Raw genomic sequence first — 20,518 nt, 5'->3', positions numbered from 1 at the left:
AACCTGGAAACTTTGCCTGATTTGTTTAGACAAACAGACTCCTCTATTGAAGATCAGAATTGTGGCATCTCAGACAAATAACGGAAAAGAGAAGGAATATAATTGGCTGAAGACACTGGGCTCTAAGGATGAAAGGGACAAAAGAGCTGTTTCCCTCCAACAGTTATTTTGAAATTTGAAATAACCAGCATTCGTAGTGTCACTATAAAAGCCCCATCATTTGCTACATTTGGAGACGACCATCAACGCTGAATTCAAAGAGAATCGTTATTGAAGTCCCAAAAGCAAAGCAAAATCTTATACACACTCATTGTATTAATTTGTGTAAAAAGTTCTAAGTTCACTCATTGTGTTCTATGTTAGAAAAAAACTATCAATAGCTTAGAAAGTTCAGAAGCTCTTATGTTTGCTTTGGTTATAAGTAGACGGGAAGAGAGGAGAATAGATAGCTGAGTGTTGAGTGTAAATGAAGGTACTTTACAGAGGCTATGTATCTATTGTAAGGGTTTGTGCTCTACCTATTGAAAGAGTTCACTAGTGTATTAAAAGCCAAAGGAAGGTAGTCTAGGGACTGGATGTAGGCAGGAGGCCAAACCAGGATAAATCTCTGCGTAACAGTCTCTCTAACCTTTTCCTTCTGATATAATTATATTGCTTGCTTCTGTGCATAAATTGTATAACTTATGATTCTGACTATTGTACTCAATAGCATACTTAATCAAGTCACACAAAGGCTGCACCCAGTTGCGCAGCCTAAGTGTTTAAATCCAGAAGCAGAATCAAGCTTAGGTTATGTTATGTTCAAAACAGTTAATTAAGTTTGCCTCTGATTCTGAGTGCCTTGTGCTATCAAATTAATTGTGAGAAAATTTATAAAGCCTTAAATTTATTAAAAGTTCCATTCACCCACCCCCCCATTTGTAACTAGATTCCATCTCACAAGGGACCTACACTCAATCCCAATGAACCCCTTTCACCGGATCCATTCAACTATCCAAATATCTCCATATCTAAAGCTTGTGAGATCAGCTCTCTGTTCACAACAGAAGACATTATTACGTGCAAGTCTCAACAACAATGTGTTAATCCCATAAACATATTACTTGACTTTGAGTTGTTTTAAGTTTATTGGTTTATTATAAAGTTTAGTCGCACTTCATGCTTGTATGAACATTTTATGCTCACTTAAATAAACTTGGGATTTCTTTTATTTAACTTAATTAGTTCTGAATTAATGCATTTATATAGTTTAAACTTACTATATCTTATAAAACAAACGACAATGAACAATTCATTTACAAATAGTTTATATCCTACAACAATTGTCTATAGGACACTAAACCTCAACAAATGGTACTCGAATCCATGGGGCATTTGTTCTTCCATGTTACATGAACATAGGGGGGAGTTGGTGTCTGTAACCGCTCAGATTCAAGCATCAATCCTACATCCATTATGAGAGCAGCTCGAAGGATTCATCAGAGGTAGCTCACTCCTCTAGAGGAAGATGTACCAGTCACAAGGCATCATTGGAACCTAGATCTCTTGGCAATCATCTTCACTAGTGAGATTAAACGTATCTTTTTGTCCATCGAGATCTGAGATTTTGCTCAGCTTTGGGGGGGGGGGGGGTTCTTACATGGAAAAAGATGATTGCCAAGAGGTCTAGGTTCTAATGATGCCTTGTGACTGGTACATCTTCCTCTAGAAGAGTGAACTACCTCTGATGAATCCTTTCAGCTCCTCTCATAATAAAGTATCGTATAAAATGTAGAATGATGAAATCCATGTTTATAGGTGCTCCGCTCTTATTCCTTAGAATTTTTTTAAGGTTTGCATGTTTTGACATATGTGTGGCCTCCTCCTTTCTGGGGCATCCATCAATGATATAATTTTCAATAGAGCATGTTGTCAATCCCTTATGGTTCATGAGGTTGATTGATGCCTCAAGTAACGAAGTTGGACTTGAATGTGACTCATCTTAGTAGCATGCTCTTATCTTAACTCGTTTATGGTTTCTTAGACCGTTTCCATGTTGTAGATGTGTTTCTTAGTGACACCATCAATGAACTTCATCTTTTCCTGATCCAAAGAGCATGGGCAATCATTCAAAAGTTGATCCAACTTGTGAGTTAGGACCTGAAAGGGAAATATGCCTCTTATTTGCATCTAGTGGCGTTCTAGGATTTTGCAGAGATTTAGGATTTAGAGGAGGGGGTCTTTGTCGGGGGTTAAGGTAAATGAAGAGCTAACAGGGGGTCGTTCTATCTTTAATATGATAGATGTTCCATAAGATCCACATTTACTGCACCAATTTGATTAGAGAAATTTAGGAGGGATCTCCTGGTAAACGAATCATGGTTGGAATACCTTGCGAAAAGAAAAAAAAATGGTTGAAGGATGAGCCGAAATCCGGTGACCTCACTCTCACTCTCATACCTTGACTGCACAACTTCATTTTCTATTTATAAGGTTTTAGAGGTATTGTAGAAAATACCGATTTTTATGACCTAATTGAAGCTCGAGCCACGTATAGGAATGGTGTTGGAAGCATGTCGCTTGGTGGGACCATTTCAGTTTGGCATGTACTAACTTCAAGTCGCGCAAATCGAATGACAACTTATAAATATCATCATGACTATTCTATTGGACATGTTCAAGGGGTTATTTCTCCATTATTGTTCTTAGTGGGAACATGTGATTTATCCATGTGATCCATCCGGTTAACTGTCTATTATCATACAGAAAAATAAAAAAATAGTTTTAAAAAATGAAATCAAACGGACACTATATTTACGTTCGAGAGTAAAAGCGTAAAAAGAAAGTACAAAAAATACACTAAATTTCGTGTGTTTTATTTTTTCATAACATGATAACTATGAGATATATTCTCTTAAAAGTTTAAACTGTTGTGGGATAGATTCTCTTAAAAGTTACATTAAAGTTTAAACTGTTGGTAGATTTCAATAGAATCAGTTGAGACCCCTCCAAAATGTTATTAGTTCACTAATTTAATAAAATTTCTTTATTTTGTACTTATTAATGTTTAATTACATCGACAAGGACTTTATATATGACAATGTTTTAGATAACTATGACACTTGAAAGACTAATAAAGATTTGAGTTTATCATCCAAGTTTCAAAATAAATAGGGTAATTAATTTATTAGTCCTTATATTTTGACAAAACACACTGTTTAGTCCCTGTATTTTCAAAAACACACGGTAAAGTCTCTAACGTTTTTCTCGGTGAACTGTTTAGTCCCTAACGTTTTTCTCGGTGAACTGTTTAATCCCTGCCGTTAGACTCTAATGAAGATTCTGTTAGTCCATTTGGATTTCCATTCTTCTTTTCCTTTATTTTCCTTTCCTTTAAACTCTAATGCATCTGAAATCAACTTTGAGTGTTCTTCTTCTTAATTTTCTTCTTAATCGTTCAAATTCGTAAGCATTGGGTCTGTTCTTTTTCTTGTTCTCCATACAAATATCTTCTTCTTCTAAATTGGATTTCCTCTTCTGAAGTTTGAAGGTAAATAGAGGGTAATTTAATCATTTCCGAAGTCATAAACGGTAAAAAAATCTAACAAACAGACAGAAGGACTAAACAGTTCACTGAGAAAAAGGTTAGGGACCTTACCATGTGTTTTTGAAAATACAGGGATTAAACAGTGTGTTTTGTCAAAATACAGGGACTAATAAATTAATTACCCAAAAATCTAACAAACAGACAGAAGGACTAAACAGTTCACTGAGAAAAAGGTTAGAGACCTTACCATGTGTTTTTGAAAATACAGAGATTAAACAGTGTGTTTTGTCAAAATACAGGGACTAATAAATTAATTACCCAAATAAATATCCACTAACATTTCCTCTCTCTAAAACTTATATTTTCCTCTCTTAAATAAAAAAAATTAGCCAAACTTTTTCTTTTTTTCCATTAAAGATCTTTTGGTTCAACTGTTAGCTAATAGTTATTAATGTTACTGTTACAGTTAGTTGTTTACAGTTGTAATAAGTTGTTTGCTGTTGGAGTTAGATGCTTGTTATTAGTTGTTTAATTATTAGTGTTTGGTAAAATTATATTCAACTGTTACTGTTAGTATTTCCGGTATCTTAAAGTTTAGGTAAGGGTAGGTCTACCCACTTCCAAGGTCAGGGCAAACCACAGACCTCGATGAGGGTTTACAGTAGAATTTATAGATCACCTACCAATGAGGGCTAAATTTTGACGGAGTGGGGAATCGAACCTCAAACCTGTCAAGCAGAGGTTCAACGCCTCTAATATGGACATGTTTTAAATTAATGAATAAATTTATTATAAAATAACAAATTCATTACACAAATTAATAAAAATAATCTAAATAAAAAAATAAATAGATTAAAACTAAAATTATTGAACGCAGCAAAACTTTGTTCTTTCGGTAATTATGTTATAGAAATAGAAATAATGTTAAAAAAAACGTGGAAATAAGAAGGATAATTTTATTAATAACAAATCACTATAAACAACTGTTCATGAAAAACTTCAAAAATGATATTTTCATGAAAAACTCTAAAATGTTGCAGTTTTCAGAGAAAATGTTAAACGATTCGGTTATATAAACTTAACCAAACGCTATATTTCATGCGGTTTGGAATGAAACGCTAAATGCTTTTCTGAAAAACTGAAATAAACACCCACTAAATTTGCAATCTGTTATTCATAATTTTGTTCATTTGTTCATAGGACTAAAATTGCTTAATCAAGATAAGTCATACTCAGTGCAACGTTACATGTACTCGAGTTACCATCTCTATTGTTAATCCAAGAAACTGTTAAATTAGAATCACTCTCCATAGATGATCAATGCCTAAGCTCCAGTCCTTTATAAATAGCTTAGAACTCCGCTTGAATAGCTAAACAAATGCCGATGTTGAGCGCAAAACCTGAAATCCAGTTACACCGATGTAACAACCTTATTCGTGCTTATTCTGAGCTCATTAATAGAAGCTGGGATGTCAGGATTCTTCATGTCTTTAGAGAAAGTAACAAAGTGCCAAGATATTCTGGCTAGCTACATGTTGACTATACTCATAGGCATCTATGTGTTTCAAAATACCCTAGTGTCAGTCGTGAGTTCTGGCAAGATGTTAGTGGGATTTCCTGGTCTAGATATGTGACCTCTTAATATTGTCCTTCTACTTTAAGGGGCCGTCTGTTTCAGATATTATTGTTTGCCATTTACAGCTGTTAGCGGTGTTTGATGTTGCTGATAGTTAGTAAATGTTAATTAAATTTTTTTTTGCAAAAACAATTGTTTTCAATTCTTATCTAACACTTTTTTTTATCTCGAGTTTGAAATTGAAAAACAAAAAAATAGTTCCAAAAAATGGAACCAAACAATACTAAAAATTTAGAAGGAGAGTATAAAAATAAACCATGTGTCGATTTGCAAAGACAATCCTCGTGGTTTAAAAGTTTTCAAATAGAGGTATATGCTTTGTGAAATTTACAGTTAAAGGATGCGTGAATCAATTATTTCAGTCAAATAATACTTATGGTTTAGTTAATTTACAAAACCAAACCTTATATTTTCGATAATTTAGAAAATCAGTCTTTTTAATTGCTTTAAATCGCTCCCTTTTGAGATAAATAGCCATGACGATTCAAATCTTAAAGAGAACAACATCTACATTTCCACTTTGTAGTTTTAATGGTATGATAACTATTAAGATGAATATATCAAGAGTCCCATGAACTTAGTCAAAAAAAAATTGATTAGACTTCTGAATTTTAAGAGTCTTTTATTAGCTTTCTAAACTTGCTTACAATAATCTATTTATCTCTAAACTTGCTTCAAATGGGATATTTACCTCTAAAATCGTTATGATGCTCTATTAGCTCCCTGAACTTACTTAAAATAATACATATTTTTAATTTGTCCAGATCTCTCATTATTTTATCGGGAGGATTTATAGAGCTAATGAAACATTTTAAGCAAGTTTAGCAGACTAACGAGACATTCTTAAAGTTTACTCACCAATTAGTTTTTCTCCTTTGATGTATTAATATAATGACATGGTCTAGAGTGGGTGGCACCGGGTTAGAAGGCCTGAACAAGGAAAAGCCATAAGGAATGGTGATGAGAGCACGAATCAACTGAATCTCACATCGAAAATGGAGGGAGAGTGATTGGGCCTTATTTGTAAGATGATAATCCAATACACGCACACGCTTTTTTAAACCGTGAGGCCCAAAGTATTGGATTTGAGCCAAAGCGGACAATATCTACATGGTATTGGACCAGGATGTTACAATTGGAATCAGAGCCAACTCTCCACATACGATGTGTGGTTCATGGATGAACCAGGTGGAAGCTGGTGGGCCTATAACGATCCGGTGCGGAGTGGATGGCGCCGGGGTAGAAGGCCTGAGCAAAGAGCGGCCCTAAGGGATGGCGATGGGGCCATGAATAGACTGAATCCCATATCTAAAATGGAGAGAGAGAGAGTGACATGGCGTTATTAGTAAGATGATAATCCAATACACGCAGACACGTTTTAAAACCATAAGATCCAATGTTATCAATTTGGACAAAACGGATAATATCTACATAGTATTGGACCACAACGTTACAATTAAACTAACAATTGTTATATTCAATATAAATTATAACAAGATATTTGATTAACCTATAATAAGTCGATAAGTATTTAATTCAATAGTAATTTTATATCTTTTAGATTTTATACATGGTCCTCAAAAGTTAGCACTCACCAATGTAAATGTCACATTGTTTACAAATAGTAAAAAGAAGTTGGATAATTATTCCTTCTCATATATATATATATATATATATATATATATATAGATATAGATATTTGAGGTTGACAAATTTCACTATCAATGTAAAGAAAAGTGAGTAATCTATCAATGCCCAAATTCCCAAAACTTTCACCCAATAATGCATGCTTTTACAAATTAGCAATATGTGATAACCTTTTTTGCAAAATGATTTACATTTACATATTTTTGGTTCAATTTTTTATTAACATAAAATCAAAAGAGAAAAGAGTGAAATTCGGAGAAAACCTCCTTTCTAGATTAACTTCAAAGGAGACTTGAAGTAAACGTAACAGAATCTAGGAGGCTATTTAGTATTTTAACATGTGTTTTGCGAGCCCATTTTAAGGGCAGAAAATTTAAATAATATGTCAGAGTCAATCCATCTTGGAGATTATAGAAACCAGATGGTGGAACACTTAATCAAGATGTGATTTGAAGGTGGAGAATGTGACTTAGTGAAAGGAAGCAGAAAGTTACCTCCAACATCTGTAAAAGTAACAAATCATGATGAAAATGAAATTAAACACACACTCAAGCAAAATTTTAACAAATTATCTCTAAAATTCCATAATTTAAACTTCAACTGAAAGTACTTTTTAATATTTTTTGAATTAAACGAACGCTTGTTTCATATTGTTTTTCTAGATCTTAAAAGCAGCTTCCCTGATGTGAGCATGGATTTCCGTCTGACTTCTATGATGAACTCAATTACATCTTAGTGATGATTCAATCAAGGGGGCCAAAATTCAGATTGCCGGTAAAATTTCATACTTGGAATCCATCCTAGAGACGATATCAATATTTTATTTATTTTATTTTGAGAATATATCACTTTATATCTTCGCACTATATTTTTATGGATTTTCTCAAAATTTTCTAAATTTTATTGAGAAGTCTTGAAATACTAGGTTTTCCTTTGTAAACAGAAACAAGAATGAACTCGAATGTTTTGAAATTTTTAAATTTTTTTTTGGCCTTCGTGGCTCTATTTCTCGTCCATGGCTCTATTTCTTGATGAAGTAGGAGCAACAACGGCTCTATTCTTCAAAATAAAGCCAAGTTTGCTCTATTTAGAGTCGATGGGAATAAAAATTTATCATTTAGATGTACCTTCCGACATGAATGGATGACTATCATTAAAATTTCAGAAAACTGGATAAAATTATACCGGAGTCTGGACGACAAAAGAGTCGCCTGACTCTGTATAAAGCCTCCCAACTCTATTTGAGCCGGACACCTTTATTCGTCAAATCCGGTATATTTTGGATTTTAAGGAATTTTTTCTTATAAATAGGATATGGATTCACAGTTCCTAGGGGCTCGAAATTAAGGACTAGTTTTTGGAAAACCTTTTTAGAAAGAGAAAGAGAGAGTAAAGAGAGAAATTAGCTAGTTTTTGCATTTTCTTTGATTTATTTTTATTTTTTTGATTTTGATTAATTTATAATCAATAATCTAATATATTTTTGCCTTTGATCTGATTTTGGAACTGGAAAGGAGTTGTTAGATTGAAATCACAACGCGTTAAAGGCACGCTATTAAGGAAATATTTTAAAAACGAAGCGACTTTTTAGTAGCTTTTTGTAATTAAAACTAGTATTTTTATTGATAAAAATCCTATTTTGTTCACAAAGTTCCTAAAATATTAAAATGAGTATTCTTTGGTTTGGAACATTTATTTAAAATACTTAGGTACTTACTTATCATAATTTTTTTTAGTTTTTTTTACTATTTTTTAAGACTTTTTTTTCTATTAAAACTAGTATTTTTATTGATAAAAATTCTATTTTATTCTCGTAATATTTCTGGAATATTAAAATGAATATTCTTTGCTTTGGAACATAGTTAAAAATACTTATATATTTATCGTGATTTTTAGCTTTTTTATTATTAAAAATAGTATTTTTATTCATGAAAATCCTACTTTATTTTCAAAGATTCTTGGAATATTAAAATGAATATTCTTTGTTTTGGAAAATTTCTTGAAAATATTAGGTAAGTATTTATCATGAATATTTTAATTCTTGATAGTTTTTATTAGGGAGATAGTAATTTTGATGATAAAAAACCTATTTTTATTCCTATAACCTTTCGAAACATAATAATGAACGTTCAAGGTTTCAGAACCTTTCTTGGGATATTTGGATAATTGTCATAAATACTTTACTCTCTAATGACTTTTTATTTATAAAAGTAACATTTTTATTGCATATTATATATATATATATATATATATATATATATATATAATTGTTTTCTTATAGATAATCTTAATAAAACAAGGTTTTCTTCATTTATTTCTCTTCTTTTTATTTATTTCTCTTCTTTTTATGTAATTAAGATTTATATTTTCTTATCATTATCTTGACATTTAACCCATTTGTGACTATAATTTCACAAGTTAATAGTAATATCCATTAAATTCATTCATTTATACATTATTCCATCATGATATTTAATTCTCATAAATACTTGAATAAATCAGAAAAGCGGAGAAAATTCTGACTTCTCAAGATCCTAAATTATTAATAATTCATCGCTTTAGCATTATAGTAATCATTTAACAGTGAAAGTGAAAAGTAGAATTCATGAAAGAAATTAATTAAAGAATATTTAAGACATTCTAAATTAAGATAAAGTAGATAAATGTCCTTTGAAGGATATAGTAGTCCAATTACAGTGTCTATTATATCGTATGACAACTCTCATTACTCTTTAAAAGCGGATGTTTGTCCCATCAAAATTGAACCATGCATAAAATAACGGTTGATCTCCAACGTCGGTTGAAACAACATTCAAACCAAAAGAAAGCCTTCCGGGGTTCCTCTAAAAAGAGAAATCGGGCTCGAATTCTCGCCCCGCTCACACCTAGATAAAAGTACGTAGAGTTTGGAAACTGCAAAACTGATTTTCTTAAAAGCTGGGAAAGCTACTTTCAGAAAAAGCTACAATTTATAACTTTTCGTAAAAGTAGATTTCACAACTTATATGTGGATAGTTAAAATAGTAATTTATTTAAACATAATGAAACTTACCCCTAAAACATGAATAATAAGTGATTTCAGTGTCTAAGACATGATTGAACAATTACAGGATGAGACTATTACTAACAGCTGAAATAACTCTCTTGGAGAACCAACCTCTTTTTATACTAAAAGATAGCAAAGTTGCAAGCTCCAAATCACACCAGTGGAGATACACTAAATCACCCAACGGTGGAAAGATGTCAGAACGCTAATCATTATCCTTGATTTGGGCAAGGATTTTACACAGTCAAAAAAGTACAAGAACATGTCAAGTCAAATGACAAGCTACTCAAACAAAATAAGCAAAGCTGAAACAAGTCATGCACAAGTACACGAAACCAATGTTTAAACAAAAGAGCATCTCATTTATCGATTGAAGGTTTCTTTACAAAAGTTCGGACCTCATGGGGACATTGTTTTACAATCTACAATAAAGACAAATAAATTAAGGCAAAGCCCTAGCAAATTGAAAAGTCATTTTCACGCTTGCCAGATCATATGGGTTCAAATTTGCAACCAAACTGCTTGGAGGACCATGGCTTAGTAAACTTGTATCAATCTTTTTTCACATTTCTAAGTAAACCCCTTCAGCTCTACAACCTCTTCTCAAGTGATTTCCAGTGACCGGTGAAATGACTACTGCTCTCCATATGCATCATCTGTATGCAGTCGAGCATCCGAAACAAGCTTCTACAAGGTCAATTATTCCAAATCTACATTGCTTTGATGTTGGGCAAGTTCCTCTTTGACCTCAACCTTTTTCTTCTTCTCATTGGTGGACCAGAGCATTAAAAATGTCAAGTCCTCTTTTCTTTTGAACAAAGTTGCTTGCAAATCCTTCACCTTCATCTCCAAATCTTCTACCTTTTAGGTCTTGTCCCCTAAATCTGCATGCAGCATAGCTTCCGGTGTCTTAAAAGGTTGATCTCGGAGGTTAACTTCTCACCCGATTGGCTCAACTCCTTTACCTCTATCTCTTTCTCTGCCAAAGATGCCTGATGTCTTTCAAGGTCTTCCTTCTCTCGATAATACATAACGTACGCCTCATTACTATCCACCAAACCCTTCAAAAAATCACCCAAGTAAGACTATTCTCAAGACAACCATATTAACTCTACAAAGACAATAAATAACTTACCACCCCATATAAAGAAGTAGACCATTTCAAGTAGCCAGTGACAGACATCGCCTCCCGCTCCTTTTACTCACCAGTAATGGTTGCATGTGTTGCCAACTTACACATAAGTAAGGAGTTATTCATGTCCTCATCGGGTCCCATTTTCTCAATAAACTAAAGAAATAGGTAGAGCTTGATTTCCGTATCAGCTAGAAAAATAGCTTTTTGAGGCGTAGAGCACTCGAATGGCTTAGAATCACTAGAAGCAACATGATTTCCAGTAGACCCATCACCCTCAATGTTCTCTTCCTCCTAATCAATCTCCTCAATCTTTTCCCCATTGCCGCTTATTCTACTCATAATCAGTCTCCTTAACCTTTACCCCATCAATGTGCCCCTACAACTCAACATCATTTTCCCCACGACTTCTTCCTCTTCGGACACCAAATCAATTTGCACCTTCTTGGGATTTCCACTTTGTGTACCTTTTGGTCCTCCCATAAAGGGAACCACTTTAGCTATGTCTTCTTTAAATACTTCACCAACAGCAAGCTCATCCTCCCCCTCTTGATCAGCCTCCCAATCAACTGACCCTCTAAGCTTTCAAGATTCCTAAATTGAAGTAGACACACTAGAGATGTACTAGGTCACCTGATTATTTTTGTCAAAATGATAAAAAAAAACTAGAAGACCAGTTGGCACGTCATTATAAGCCTGACCGAGTGGTAATAACTCAACCCTAAATTGATGGCATCAAAATCCAATGAGCAACCTTTCGAACTCATCTCCGCTAAAAAAAGGAAGAAAGATTCAAAGTTAGCATGTCATAAGACATCATTAAAAACAACACTGCATAAGCAAAGTGCATACTTTCGTGTAGCTCGCCATGATAGGCTACGTTCACCGTAATGGATTCGAGCACCGCCAAGTCTCTAGTAATGTTTTGCAACGTCATCTACTTCTCTACAATCTGCCTCATCCACCCATACGGATGGGCCATCCTCTATTTGCTCCAGATCATCCACCAAACAATCATAAAATTCTCAATAAGAACCAATACGTATTTTTTCAATTTCGGGGCATCCTTTCCAGAAATTCAACCAACCCCAACTCCATCATCATTGGCTTCTCCACCTGCTAAGTCCCAAGGCTCATCGCTAATTAGTTCTAATTCCAGAAATAAGGAAACTTCTTGTCAGCGATGGAAACCTTGAAGAACGGATGCCTCCACTCAGGCGGTTTGTCTGACAAGCCTTTAATGACATGAAATTTTGGATACAAAAATGTCACATGATGTGACTTGTCCCCTTTGGATGATTTAAAGAACTTCTAGAAGACTAAATCGGTAGCCCTAAAGCTTGCTTCCTGGCATAGTGAATAGAAGTCCACCATCATTCTCCATCTATTAGAATGCATTTGTTGAAGGCAAATGTTGAAGTCTCTCAAAACCTCAACAAAGAATGGCAGCAACGGTAGGCGCATACCGGCCTCAAAATGTTCCTCATAGATTATCATCTCATTTTACGGCACGAGATCGTTAGCCGTAGCAATCGTAAGTAAAATGGACAACAGATATGGTTCAATGATATAGAACACTGTCGATATCGCCCCCAGATCTTCCAACTATTTGTAATCTGAAGCACTTCGCCTGTCTACTACATCATATCGAGCCCCGTTAGAACCCGAAACTCCAAAGTCGCTCGGTTAGACCCTACTCTATATTCTCTCATACAGATCTACGAGCGTCTCTCCAGCTCTTAACAAATCCTTTGGTACGGTCACCTCCACCAACACCTTACCAGGTCATACACCAGCCGAGGGATGAGACATGATGAGTTTCCTCTTTGCTACCGACAATTTCCTTATATGTGATTTCCTTGTCACCGTCTTCCGTCTTTTCCCTTAACCCTCCTGATCACCCTCAGCCACAATTGCATTCCATTTCCTCTGTCTCATTCGACCAGTTTCCACCAGAGTTGGATTCTTGAGAGCAGCACCTAATAACCCCACTTTCTCCCGACCAATTTCTCCAGACATGCTCAGCAATCTACAACCCTAAACCACCCGAAAGCATGCCCACAAACAAAGAAACCAAAAAATTGCGAAAGACCAGGGTTCAAGAAGGAACTGGCCTCACTCTCCTCGAAGGTAACTAACTCGAAGCAACCTTTCCTGCGAACAATGGTCTAAAGCTTCCATGGCAAAGCACTTTCCTTTTTCGCTCTCCAGATTTTTCAAGATTAAGCAAAATGTGCTAAAATATAAATTTCTCCCATTTTATGAAAGGGGCAGGAGATGAAGAGTCACACGCATGTTCAAGGCCAATTTAACCCACGTGTCACTAACATCGTTTGACCTACAAGCAACACAATGAATGATATATCCACACTATCTGTCGCACCACGTTATCCCTATCCGAACTCATATCTAATGGTTCAAAATGCCACAAAATGGGGTTGACTAATTAATAAGGAATATGGACCTCCAAGTCCACCATCTCTAACCCTTCTCTACCAAGTAGAAAGGGAAGGTCCAATGAAGGACATGCCCACTTGGCCAAGTTTCCAATGGCACTTTAGTCATGAGACCTATTGCCCAATCTCTATAAATGGGGTGACTTCATTATTGGTAAAAGATCTGAATCTCTCTCTCTTACACTCATGAACGATTTATTTCCAGAATCTTCTCTATACTGATTTGATCGTCAGAGTTTTCTCATCACCGATCCCGATACAAGAGGAGAACGACAGGAGAACGGTAACACCATAAATTCCATAACCCAATATATATAAAATAAAAGAGTAATTGTAGCACAAAAAATAAAAAAATTCAACATGGAAAGACATCAGCATGCATGATAGACCAATTTTGTACTAATAAATTCATAAAAATCTCATATTTCCACTTGCTAGTTTTGCTATCAATGACATAAGAAAAGTGCTTAATTGACCTCAAAATGTGGTAAAAATTATTGTGAAGAAAAAAAAAAGAAGAATATTGTTTAATTGGCCGAGGATACACCGACTGGAGAACAAGTGTTGGAAGCCATCATTAAAACATTATAGCTATAAGATACAAAGATACATATATAATTACTTCCATAATAACTAAATCATGATTATTCAATATTAATTAATTAATTATCATTCATTCCCATTCTTATGCTCAATCATATTTAGCTTAATTAATTGTGTGTAGAATAAAATAGAATTTTGGAGATAATTCCATCACTAATCAAAAGAGGGATTCCATTCCCTCACCAACACCCAAATAAATTTGGCAGCAATAAATATATTTATAAATAAATGTAATAAATAATACATCATTTAGACGTGTGAGACTGAACGGATTGAGCATTTATAAGTAGTGGGAGCAAACTATATATATACGGTGTAAAGAAAGAAATTTCTTATGTTTTGCTGTTGAAAGAGAGATTGAAAAACAAACAGTTTAAATTAGGTTTTAACATATATTTTTCTATTATCACAAAACGACATGGTTTTGTACACACACAAAAATTAATGTTTAAAACCCTAAAATTTACCTATCTTCGTCGATCTGCTCAAGCACGCCGTCCATCAATAATGGCATGTTACGGGGGCAACCTCAAAAATAAAAAAATATTTTACATTTTACATGCATGGATTTTGTTTTCTTTTCAGATCTCAATAGAGGCGGGTTCCTTATTGCCCCTACTATAGATTGGTCCCTAAATATGAGGTAATTTTCTTCTTTCAATATATCTTCTTGGATGATTAGGTAATTTTCTTCTTTCAATATATCTTCTTGGATGAATTAGATTAGAGTTTAAAATGATATTAGAATATCGTGTAGTCCAATATTGAAAAACACAACATATAGTCAATCCTATAAATTTCACGCTCTAGATATCATGTCCTCGCCTCTTAGGTGCGAGGAGTAGCTTTAAGTATTCCATATAAATATAGATTGTCAAAATATCAACAATGTTTTTAAACCTAGCCATAATTCATCCTTAAAATCAAGATTGTAAAAAAGATTAGAAGTTAGTGGAATGGATAGGGTCCCAAAGATTAATTTGGTGATTAATTAGGAATTAATCAAATTTATATTTCTGTATTTTTAAAATTTTTAATAAATAAATTACTATATAAATACAATTAAAATATAAATTATATTTGTTATATTAATGTCCGTAAAAATAATAATAAAAAAATGTACCAAACAATAATATTAATAGCAAAATGTGTCAATAAAATAATATTAATATCCTTAAGAATAAGATTTGATAGTCCTTTTTTGTCTTTTCTTTTAATTTTAGGTTATGTAATATTTTATATAAAATTGAAAAAATTTACATAAAATTTAAGGTTCGTTTTTTTTAAAAGGGTCGTCTAGGTCTGTTTGGGGTTGCCTGTGTCCGCCTAGAGCCGCATGGGTCCACCTGGAACCGCCTAGGTAATAAACAATTGATAAACCAATTTACACCATCCATTAGAGGAAATCAGAGTGGTACTGTAAAAATCCTAGCCTAGGTGGCCGCTTAAACCGATTTTTGGAACACTGCTTAAAATGCATTTGAAGGAGGGAGATTGTCTCACACTTATAAATGACTGCCAATGAATCGACATTTGGAGTGTGAATTTTGTAAGACACAAGGATTGTCTCACACTTATAAATGAGTATTTAAAATTGGACATCCAGAGCGTGAGATTTGCATGAGTATTCGTCCATGGTGACACAACAATGGATGTCAACATTGGAGTGAGAGGCTCTAAGTCTATCTTAAATTTGGACCTAACTCGTCTCCAAAAGACGCCTTCAAAAGAGAAAATTGTCTGACGTTTATAAATGACCTATTATCTTTATAGTTAACCAATGTGTGATATAATTAACAAATCTGATCATGTGTCTATTTGGTTCTACTTTTAAAAAAAAAATTCAATTAACAATAACAACAAACAATAAATAACATCAGTTGAACAATCATATCCTACATACTATCATGTCTTAATCATAAATGTTTGTACAATCAAATTACTATAAAAGTCGTGAGATTTTTTTTTTCTAAATCACAGTTATTCTCATTGAAATAATCCTGATCGAGCTTTAGTCATAGTTAAGGCACCTCACTCCTCTCTACGAGTTAGATGCAACATTGATCACTCAACTTTCATGGTTATCTTAAAATAGTCACTCTGATGACTTCAATTGCAAAAGGACATCAAAATATACGCAGTAGTCAACTTTCACCACTGACCGAAACAGCGTGTGGTTACCATCTAGCTAACCGGAACAACACATGGCTTCCACCTACCACACGTGTCATTTCAGTCAGGGGCGGAACTAGGGGGGTTGGGCGAGGCTCGAGCCCCGGCTGGCCGCCCGAGAATTGAGAAAAAAAAAATTTAGTAACGATGTCTCGTAATATTTTGGAGAGAATTATATTGACTCTATGTACTATTATTTCAATATATAAAGGTAGATGAGATGGATGCTTTCTTTTGTTTAAGAGGTCATGTGTTTGATTCCCTTCAGTCTCATTTTTTTATTTATTTTAATTTTATTTTTCAATAATTATAAAAACATGTTACCATTATTAATTTAAATGAACTCTTTATTTTTATTTTTATTTTCATAACACTTTTGAATTCATTTTTAATATGTCTTTACAAAAAAAATAAACATATTTAATATTCATTTTTATTATGTCATTACTATTAAAAAAAAGTAAACATGTTTAATTTTCTTTTAGTTCAATGCTAGTTTCTAAAAAAAAATGATAACATTTTTACAGTTTTAATGCGTTGAAGGCTAAAAAAATTTTGCCGAGCCCTAACGGGCTGGACTTTGAAAATTTACCGTCAATTGCACAGTTAATTTTGATTTTTTTTTACGTTTTGAATTTTTTTTATTGATATGTTTGAGCCCCAGATCATCCGGGGTCCTGGTTCCGCCACTGATTTCAGTCAGCTAGGTAGCAGTCACATGCCATCTAGGTGGAAGCCACATATCGTTTTGGTCAACAATAAAAATTGACTGCTGTTGATGTGACACCCACGTCATTTTTCCGATGTATTTTCCCTTTTGAAGCCGTTAGAGCGGTTTTATTGAGACAACATTCAAAGTTGAATGATTTTATTAAGATAAATTGAAATTGAGTAATCATTTCCAAACAACCATGAAAATTCAGTGACTAATAACGCATCTAACCCTTCCCTCCAAATATCGTTAATGGAAATCGAACTTAAATTTTTTTCCCACAAACTCAGCCTGCATTGTCAACTGAGCTCCAACCTTACCTAAATCCTAGATACTATAATTACCATACATTGTAATCTTTACCTAAAAGGATTGAAAAGGGTCCATTTCTTCACATTATGTGGTTGCAAAGATAAAATGTTAGCCCACTTGTTATTGGTGCAATTCTCCTTGTGTGCAACACAATTAAGTGATTATAAGAAATTAAATTTTCTTGGACAAAATTGGTACCAAATACAAAGGGCTTGAATATCATTGTCCAACTTCTCATTTTTCCAATATCTAAGAACTGCATAAAAAGTTGATAAATAGAAACTATTGCCACGTGATTGGTTTTTTCATCTTTAATTTAGTCAAGAAATTGAAATTAGTCAAATGTCACTATTTTTTTTTAATTTAAATAGTAGATAAAAAATGTTTGGTAAAATTTTGAAATATATGCTCTTAGAAAAAAAAATCAACATCTATCATATATCATCAACATAAACAACAGATAGAAACAGATGAAACAAACAGACCTTCATTATCTAACATATTATTTAATCCATTTATTCAGAAAAATACATTATAAGGTTTCTATCTTTTGTCATTGTTAATCTTATCTCTTTTAGATTTTTAACCTTTATATTCGGCATAAATAGATAGACAGAAAATAATTGAGTAAAATGGTCATTTTGTGTCGCACTATAATTGAACTGGAAGCTAAGATATGTTTAGTTAAAAATCTAAAAATATAGACAAAACGACCAAAGAGTTAACAATGAGAAAGAATAGAAACTTTATCATGTGTTTTTTTTTTAAATAAAGGGTTAATTACAAATAACTACTTTGTGATTTGGCTGATTTACAGACCTATACAGTAGTATTATTTTTGCAAACACAACCTTGTGGTTCCAAAATTTTACATGCTTTTTACTTTGCCAAATTTGACTGATAACGACCTCAAAATAAAAAAATTTCAAGAATTAAAGTTGTTTAATATCATATTTACTATGGAACCATATTTTTTATTTTTCAAAATCATCATTTTTGGAGTTTTTTCTCTCTAAACATTATCTTTCTCTCTCATAAAAAAAACACCTAAATAACATCAAACCTAAAAACTTGAAGAATTAAAGTTGCTTAAAATATCATTTAACTCTTGAAAATTTTCATTTTGTCGTTATCGACCAAATTTTGACAAAGTGAACTCAAATGCAAAATTTTACAAATTACAAAGTTGTGTTTATAAACAAAATACTACAAATACCAGTCTGCAAATCAACCAAACCATATGGTAATTATTTGTAATTAACTCTAAAATAAATGAATAAATAATATATTACATACAAAAAATCCGAACTAAAAAAATATTTAACCAATTAATAATGGTCTCCACAATCTTCCACTTTCACTTTATATATAGAGAGAGAATCATGATATTATATTGCATTTTGAACTAATTTCTTTTGTGGGGTTTCAGGAGATGTTTATTACTAACAGCCCCGATCATATGGACCCTAAGGTCCATGGTCATTAACCATTGGATGTGACTCTCTATGATCCAATGGTTTATAAAAAAAATAGATTTATTCGAAAAAGTCACTTTACTCTTTTTATTTTTTTTAAAGACAAAATAAACTAAAATCCCCTAAATTAAAGGAATAATATGCTTAGGAAGAGAGATCCAGATTGGGATCGATCGAGAAGAGAAAAGTGTAACGAAGAGAGACACAATCACCACCACAATAAGAATTTTCCTGAAAGTAAGCTAATTGAAGAATTGGGGATTCTTGCATTGTGATTTCAAGTTCCGGAGAATTTCAGAGAGAAGAGAGAGATCTTAGAGAGAGAAAACTACGATGAGAAACATTATTTTCTGGAATTAGTTAATTGAAGAATTTCATGCACAATCCTTATGATTGGCGGCCGGAAGTTTGGCCATCTCCGCACCGAGGTCGATTTAGGGGATTTCTGGACATTCTCGATTTGAATGATCTTGGATTGAAGATAGATCAAAACTTGAAGGAGGTTAATAATTCTCAAGCCGGAGCCGTTTTTGTTGAGGTGGCTGGAGGCGGTGCTCAATAGATGGTTTGTTTGGATAAATTTAATTTCCTGTTTGTGTGTTCTATTTTAGCCAATATGAAAAAGAAATGCAAATAGGTCCCTATTCTGTTCTTTTGAATAAAACTTGTGTTTTCTGTAGACAATGGTATTATCATATATCCGCTGTTGCAAATTTGAATTCCTTGAAAAATTACATTATTTAGTCCCAAACTGGTCTTCCTTTACACAAATGCTCTAATCATATCATATATTGTGCTTGAGTTGATCTTTGTTACTCTTTTCTCTGTTTGAAATACTCACTCATGGCCTCGAAGTTCAAGAACATATCCATCTTAGAAAAACTTTTCATGTGAATGGGAGCCACAAAGTCTTGATATGGTGTTTCAATTTTGACATATTGATATTCAATTATTTGCTAAGTCTAAAGATATATATAGTGTTGAGAAACATATAAGATTTTCTTGTTGAAAATGTTTCCAGAAATGTCAAAACTATGCTAGCCATTATATTATATTTATTCTATGTAGTTATTCTTTGTGGTTATTCTTTGTCAAAACCTCATCAAAATTGTACTTATGAGTTTTTTTTTTTTGTTTTCTATTTCTACCTCTCTAGCCTTTCCTTCCTATAGACAAATATCGGTTAAATCAGTACTGTAAATTGCTTCTGATCTTCATGCTCATTGATAGTCATTGCCACTTCTGAAAACAAGAACATCAATGCCAAATTGGTGAGCTTATGATTGTTTTCATGTTTTGATTATGCTTGTAGCTTGTATACTGTGTGATGGTAATTTATTCTTCTGGTCTATGGTGAAAGAAAGCATGAAATTGTAACTGAATGTGGTTGGACTAGTGATAGATAAGATAGTAGATAGAAGAAGGTCGCCCATAAAACGCGGGTCGCCGGGAGATAGATAGGTAGGTAGCAATTGATGGGACGAATAATAATAAGAGGAAGATATGGGGGGAAATAAAATAGTGAAAAATCTAAATAGATGTATATGTCTATTTTGATATGAATAAATCTAATAGGAAATGATTTGGCTCTAATTATATTATTATGGAAACAGGCAGGCAGAGGTAGTATTGTATGCCTGAAATGCATTAGTGACAATAATGGAGATATGCACAGACTCATACTCAGACTCAGAGTCGGGCTCAGACTGGTTCAGAATCAATTCAGAATGCTTGCAAGGGAACAATAATAGCCATTGCTTATGCACTTCAGATTTATGGTATCTGCATCATGTTTTCACTC

Source organism: Euphorbia lathyris, chromosome 3, assembly GCF_963576675.1.
Source record: "Euphorbia lathyris chromosome 3, ddEupLath1.1, whole genome shotgun sequence".
NCBI classification, from domain to species: domain Eukaryota; kingdom Viridiplantae; phylum Streptophyta; class Magnoliopsida; order Malpighiales; family Euphorbiaceae; genus Euphorbia; species Euphorbia lathyris.
This window is presented reverse-complemented; position numbering follows the sequence as displayed.